We start from the raw sequence: 7,962 nt of genomic DNA on the forward strand, positions 1-7,962 counted from the left end.
CACATCACCACTTTCTCTGAACTGACTTCTTCCTCTACTTCTACTATTACTACAATACTACAAGGCCGTGCTGAAACGAAATGGCTCCGAATTTAATATGTGAAAATTATCAAAGTAAAACAAACGTAGTTACCATTCTACGTCTTTATTCTTCAAGTCAAAATATTTATGTATCAACATAGACTTCTGGGCGACGATCGCTATTCTCCCGATGAGAGACCAGTTTGTTGATACCGTCACTGCAAAACGACTGACTTTGCTGACGGAGCCACAACCTCACCTCTGCTTGCACCGCTTCGTCACTATCAAAGTGAAATCGTCGAAGATGTTATTTAAGTTTAGGAAACAACTGAAACTGGACGGCGTCAAGTAGGGACAGTGTGGATGATGATCGACGACAGTGAACCCAAGGCGTCGGATTGTTCCAGATGTCGCAGCGCTCTACGTGGTCTGACACTGTCATGCTCCATCTCTGCACGAATTCAAAACTGGATTACAAGACGCTGTTTCTCACGCACCGACAAAGTTACAAGCACGTTACCCACCGCCATATTTCACGCTACAATTCAAAGCCCTTCAGCGGCAGAGGACTACAAATACGTACACATGAAGAATAAATATGCAGAATGTTAACGAAGTCTGCTTCATTTAAAATTTTTCAAGAGTTTTCGCATAAAAAATCGCAGACATTACTCTTCAGCGTGCCTTCGTACTGTAATAATAATCGGATGTTTTCTCCTTCAGAAGATAGTCATCTTTAAACACACCACAAAATTCATTTTTTGGCTTAAAATTTTCTCTGCGATGGTAACTTTATTGTAGTGTTCACTCTAAGTTTTCCAGATACTCCGTTATCGAGTAACTAGGTGACTTGTGAAAAATCGTCACCGAAAGCCACTCACGGCGGGAAAAATTAGTCGACATCGAAGCCAATTTGGACGACGACCTAAAGGTACTATGAAAATTATGAACGTGCTGGAACTTGAGATCGGGTCAGCCTGGTACAACTTCAGCAGAAAAACGGACACAAAGCGTGTAGAGCGAGCAGACAAGCGCATGACAGAAGCTACCACATCTCGCCATACGACCGCCTTTGCTACGAAGGAGATGGAGGAAGATCTCCTTTTGGATCGGGAAGGATTGCTGTGTCGTCCAGGGATCACTGAAGAGGAGTATGTTTAATTTAACTACAATAAGTGTCACCGAAAACATTAAACGCGTTTCTTTCGAAATCGGCTGAAGGCTTAGCTTGAGAACTGCTGATATGATTTGAATTTAATGCCAGGATTCTAAACTGAATTCTCCACCACTGTACACTGCCGTTTCGTGACATCTTCAAAAGCCAGTTTTAGTTTATTTTAAATTTTTGGGTGAAGAAAATGCCATTTGTTGCAACATATCACCATTTTGTTGGAGCTTAATATTTTTTAATTGTGCTATGCGTGCTGATAGAACATACATCTAAAATGACTTATAGAAAGTTATTTCGTTATACGAATATGTCCAGTTGACGGGCTTCGGGTATTCCCGCTGACTACCAGTGTAGCTGCTGCAACTGCTGGGTCAGATGTGGACATAAAAATGATTTTTTAAAGATAAAAGTGTAAGGAGTAAAACTGTATCTTATATTTAGTAATATTTTTCATTTTAGTAACAAAAACTCACGCAATTCCCCTGTGTTTCAAGCGTTCAAAAGGGCATGCACTCTTAAGATAATAGTGGTAATTCGCGAAATTATATTTTCCGAGTATTTAACTTTTTTAACAATTCCATCTTTGCACACAAACTTCCGATGAGGACACAATTGTCTTAGTCAGATGGATCTTGCGATTGAAATGGTTGTGCTCACTGCATGGGCTGCAACCAGAAATGGGTGTAGGCAGGGAAGGTAGACTAATGTCCCGTCCACAACGAGGTCATTAGATACGAAGCACAATCTCGGATTAGGGAAGGGTGGGGAAGTAATCGGCCATGCCCTTTACACAACAACCATCTCAGCATTTGCTTTAAGCAGTTTAGGGAAATAATGAGATACCAAAACCTGGACGGCTGAACGGTCTTCTGAACCATCGTTCTGCCATGCGGCCGGCTGGGGTGGCCGAGCGGTTCTAGGCGCTACAGTCGCAGGTTCGAATCCTGCCTCGGGCATGGATGTGTGTGATGTTCTTAGGTTAGTTAGGTTTAAGTAGTTCTAAGTTCTAGGGGACTGATGACCTCAGAAGTTAAGTCTCATAGTGCTCCGAGCCGTTTGAACCATATTTTTTCTGCCATGCGAGTCCAGTTTCCTAAAGGGAGCCCCTGTGGACACCGACGCCGAAAACGGACACTCTATCAAAACAAAATCAATTACAATCGCAACAGTAATAACGTCCGTGTATCACGTCTACAACGCCAACCATAATATCTGTTGCAATAAACGCAAAACGAATGGATAAATGACGTATCCTTTCAGGGACAATATTTCAGCGAAATTAAAGGGAAAATAGTAGTACTCATTGAGCGAGAAGATGTCCCCAAATACATATTTCATGTAGTTACAAATCTACTACTCAAACCCAGAAATTAAAATTCGTCGTAAGATATGCGTATGTTGTACATAAAATAGTCAATGTAGTTGTAATGGTAGAGTCTTGATATAAAACATATTTATTGACTGAAATACCAAAACCGGGTACGAATACGAGATACAACCCGGATCAATTCCAAATTTTATTTTAGATAATAAGTAAACAACCGGATTTTCAATAATGAAGTCACAAAATGCAACAAAAATGGCTGGTGGTGCACGTAATGAGAGAAAGAGTACGAACGTCGATCAGCCCAGTGAACCTGCCACACAGAATGCAACTGTTTTAATACAGATGCGGTGCATGTGTATTCCATCGCAGCAGTTTCGGTAAATAGGTAAGATCCTCAACTGACTAAGCCGGCACAAAAACATATCATGCAACACTTCTTCATTCAGAACCTCAATTTTCTCACCAGAGATGTTCCATCTTTGCACACAAACTTTCCATTACTTTAGTTACTGTTACGTTGGATATGTCTTAGGGAACTATGAAAGCCTACAGTTCTCTGGATTTAGGACTAGAAAGCCGAGGAGCTCGTAATAAAAGTGAGGAAATTCTTGACAAGATGGGTCTATAAGTGAAAATTTCGAGATTTAGTTTTAAGTTATTGTTACTATAAATTTCACTACTGAATGTCAGATAATAGAAAACACGATTGATTACTGTTATTATTACATCTTTATTATATTTATGAAAGTATTAGCTGACAGCGTATGAGTTTATTAAGTGCACACCAGACACGAACACTGGTACTTAACGAATGTAATTAAAACCGGAATTACTGGTATTCCCACAAAACTCAGAACAATTATATATGCTGCATTCTCCGCAGTGTTTAACTGAATAGAATTACTTTTTATTTGCGTTATGCAGATCTTGGTGCCTCTCGCGTTCATCTAAAAAAGATAACCTGAAGATGCCTAAATAAGGCGAAACGTGTCGTTGAAAAATAAAAAAGGTAAAATTGCAACCAAGACTGTTTTTAACCAATACTGTTAAGCACAGGTTTGCTGTTATACCACATATGGACTGGAAGAATTTCTACATTTTATTTAAGAAGTATGACATTTCTTACTGCGCATTTTCTATTTTTGTGGTTTAATTTTAATTCCATTACAATAATTTAGATGACAGGACTCTATTAGCACTTACATACGCTTAATTAATACGGCTGAGTAAGCAGGGAATAAATGGTAGTAAAGAAACTTTGTTGAGATATGAAACGTAACATATCTGGACATCAAATTATAGTAAATCAGCCGGCTGGAGTGGCCGTGAGGATCTAGGCGCTACAGTCTGGAAACGAGCGACCACTACGGTCGCAGGTTCGAATCCTGCCTCGGGCATGGATGTGTGTGATGTCCTTAAGTTAGTTAGGTTTAGTTAGTTCTAAGTTCTAGGCGACTGATGACCTTAGAAATTAAGTCGCATAGTGCTCAGAGCTATTTGAACCATTTTATAGTAAATCCTTGAGGAAAATGGTGACTTTAGAATGTCTTAACAAATTAGTGAATGTTATTCACAAATGAAAGTTTATTAATACCAGTGTATTTCACTGTTACTCTGCTCACAGTTCGTAGCAAATATACCTTAAGTGACATTAAGACCCATGCTAACTTGTCTTACATATCTTCTATGAATTACGGAACGGGCATTGTAACTGTATATTTTAATAATAGAATTAATTCAAGCTTAAACGAGAACTGTTGATCTCACTGTATGCCTTTTTCACGCTTCCTTATAGACGTGTAGTGTAATGTAAAGTACGTAAACGACCAAGCCGTTTTCTCACTCTTAACAAAGCTTATTATACCGATCTTTCCCAGCTTGGAAACGTTGTATACAATACTGGAAACAGAAGGAAGCTACTTTTACTGTTTCCGTACATCGATACAGCAGTAGACTGTATAAGCTGACGTTCGTGAATAGCTTTCCCACAATATATTCTTTTTAGGGATTTTTATGCTTTTATCACTTAATTCCTCCTAATTATCTCAGTTCTGGAACACTCATTCGGGACATTTTTACTGAGGAATCACAATTTATATTTTAATCTTTCTAACACACGCATTCTGGCACATTCCTTTCTTATGTTTCTGGCAGGCACTCCTCCTGTTTATACTAGTCTTTAAATCTCATCCAATAGCGTATAATCCAAATATGTTCTCTACCTACTTTTCAAGCCAAGGACATTCTATTTTCGCGAGCGTCCCGTAATGCAGAGATATTCTCGTGTAAACGCAGTGCAATATTGCGTCAGTTGTGACTGCAAGGTCTACATTTTGGTATAATATCTTGGAGGTCACGTCCGACATTGATGCTTTTGTACCTTATCTTTCAGTGTTATTACGTTCTCTTTTGGTTTAAGTTTCAAATAAACTCCAGTTTTCTATCCTTTATCAAATGGTTTCTCAAAAGGAATTTTAATTTGAGATCCATGTATTAATGTATGTTTACGTTAAATATTTTCATGATTTTCCTCGACTCTTCCTCTTAACATGAAAGTTAATGATTTAGATAATGAATGAGAACTATTTCACCACTAATGACGACAGGGAACCCTGAAATTAGAGTTTTACTTTGTGTATTTCCTCGAAGATCCCTTGTTTTCAAAGCCCCCTGCCTAATTGATGGGTCTGTTCTTTTGTTTGGCAGTATTTTATCTCTAGTAAGAGTCGTAGCCCAACTCTAATGGCTAAGACCGACTAAAACTCATTTTAAAATCCAGATTTGTGTGTATGGTATCGCCCATCAAGCTCATTCATCCGTAAAACTGTGCATCTGTGTACAGTCGAAGGTTAATGAAAGTAACGCGACGAAAGCACAAGTGGCTGCAGAAAAGATACTATGCAACAGACAATTACAAACGACTGATTCATAGGAGACATAAATGAGATAAGAAAAAAAATGGTCAAACAATTTATGGTAACTCATACAGTACTAACGCAGACATATTTATGAAACTAGATGTTGCCTTGCTGTCGCACGTTCTTCCCTTCTGTGTCACTGAAGTGCAAGTGTGCAATTCCAACGATACTTTTTGTAACGGGCTTCTTAAAGCGGGTACACCAGCAATGTCCTCACGTTATATTTGTGAGATGTGTACACTGTCCAGTTCGGCAGTGTTTTAATCGCGTTACTGAAAGCCGACATTTAAGTTTTGATGACGAATAAGGCATGAAAGTATAGCAACACAGCAGCGTTTGTTTTGGGTACTGAAACGTCCCCTTTGAACAACTATACATGACTGTGCTTAAACTGACACACTATATTTTTAGCGCAGCGCAATCTGACTTTCAAAAATCCCTACAAAAGAATGCCCCTGACTAACACTGACCTATACGTTCCACAAATCACTTAACTCACAAAAATCTTCGTTACTCGAACTACTACAATACAGCGAGCGCCACTACTGCCAGCTAAATAAAAGATCCATACTACTGAAGGCACTAACTACTGATAGGCACAGTTAGGAAAAGAAAGATTTTGATAGAGAACAAACAATGTATTTACCTTAATATTGTTCAAAAGTCATATTATATATATATCAGTTCATGACATCCAGTCTTACAAATTTGCTCTTTCTTAATGAGACACGTCCAGATCGTCCGTTCTCAAAATTCCGCCATCTCTCTCCCCACATCCACCACTGCTGGCGGCTCACCTCCAACTGTGCAACGCTACGAGATGTTACTACGAGCTGTTAACATCCAGCTGCCCAACACTACAATGGCCGACAACAATGAAAACTAGCCACAGACTGCACACAGCACAGCCAGTGATTTTCATACACAGAGCTACGTGGCGTTACCAATAAGAAAACTTAAACAGCCTACCTACATTACTATGACTCTGTAACTTTGTTAACGTTTATTGTTTCAAGTAAATGTTAAGCTTTTTACCAAATGATACCCCATTTATGACTCTATGTGGATCAGCTGGTCTCTGTTATCTGATAGGCGACGTTGTTTCTTTGGTGATTTGAGCTGATACAGTCTTTAGATTCGTTAATCTCAGTGGACCCACTGAAGACTGCCACAAGGTTTTACAGGTCTGGTCTCCACTGGTGGTAACACGCAAGCAGCTGTGTGTTTTAAAGTCATATTTGTTAGGTTTTAGCTGCTCGTAGAGGCTTTCTAAGATCGCTAGGCATGTCGATATTACGAAAAGGAATAACAGAGTAGTCAGCTCAGTTGAAGAGGATTTGACGTCCCCAAAACGTGCAATCACAGACGTTCACCGGACAAACATACGTACAGGGATGTCAATGCGGAGAAACATCAGGAAATATGTTCAGGGAAAGACACGAATAGAGGAATTTAAATACACGAAAACTGAAATCAGTAGCAAGCCAGTGTAGCCAGGGCGAAATGTCTGCACGAGATATGTAAAGAAATCGAACAGAATATTCGTCGAGATGATGCTTCAGCATATGAAAATGTCAGAACAGCCTTCGGAGTAATTTAAATGACTACTTGTGACAATAAGAGTCAGTGTGAATTCCACTGTTAAATGCAGAGAAGAGACCGGATTGGTGGAAAGAGCACGTTGAAAGCTTCTATGAGAGGGAGGGCTTGTCTGACAACGTATTAGACGAAGCTAATGGAATCGATATGGATGACATAGCGGATACGGGATTAGAATTTGGAAGAGCTCTGAGACTTGAGAAAAAGTAGGAAAAAGGGTTAGATAAAATTGTATCGGAATTTCGGAAATCATTGGGAGGTTGCCAACCAAACAACTGTTCAAGTTGATGTGCAGAATCTATGAGATTGGCGACGCACTATCAAACCTTCAAAAAAATGTCATCCACGTACACCGTAAGACAGTAAGAGCCGACATGTGCGGGAATTATTGCACAGTGGGCTTAAGAGCTCACGCATCTAGGCTGCTAATAAGAATAATACGTAGAAGATTGGAAAAGAAAACTGAGGACCTATTAGATAGTGGTTATTTTGGATTTACAAAAGGTAAAGGCACCAGAGAGGCAGTTTTGACGTTGCGGTTGATAATGGATGAAAGACTGAAGAAAAACCAAGACACTTCATAGGATCTGTCAACCTAGAAAAAGCGTTTGACAATTTAAAATGATGAAACACTTTCGAAATTCTAAGACTAACAAAATGGCTCTGAGCAGTATGCGACTTAACTGCTGAGGTCATCAGTCGCCTAGAACTTAGAACTAATTAAACCTAACTAAGCTATGGACATCACACGCATCCATGCCCGCGGCAGGATTCGAACCTGCGACCGTAGCGGTCGCCCGGCTCCAGACTGTAGCGCCTAGAACTGCACGGCCACTCCGACCGGCTGAGATGAAGACATCAGCGCAGATAAATAATATGCGGGGGGCCGTATCCGACCAGTCCAATCGGGCGGGGCATTTCGCTCG

Source organism: Schistocerca piceifrons, chromosome 1 (assembly GCF_021461385.2).
Source record: "Schistocerca piceifrons isolate TAMUIC-IGC-003096 chromosome 1, iqSchPice1.1, whole genome shotgun sequence".
Taxonomy (NCBI): Eukaryota; Metazoa; Arthropoda; class Insecta; order Orthoptera; family Acrididae; genus Schistocerca; species Schistocerca piceifrons.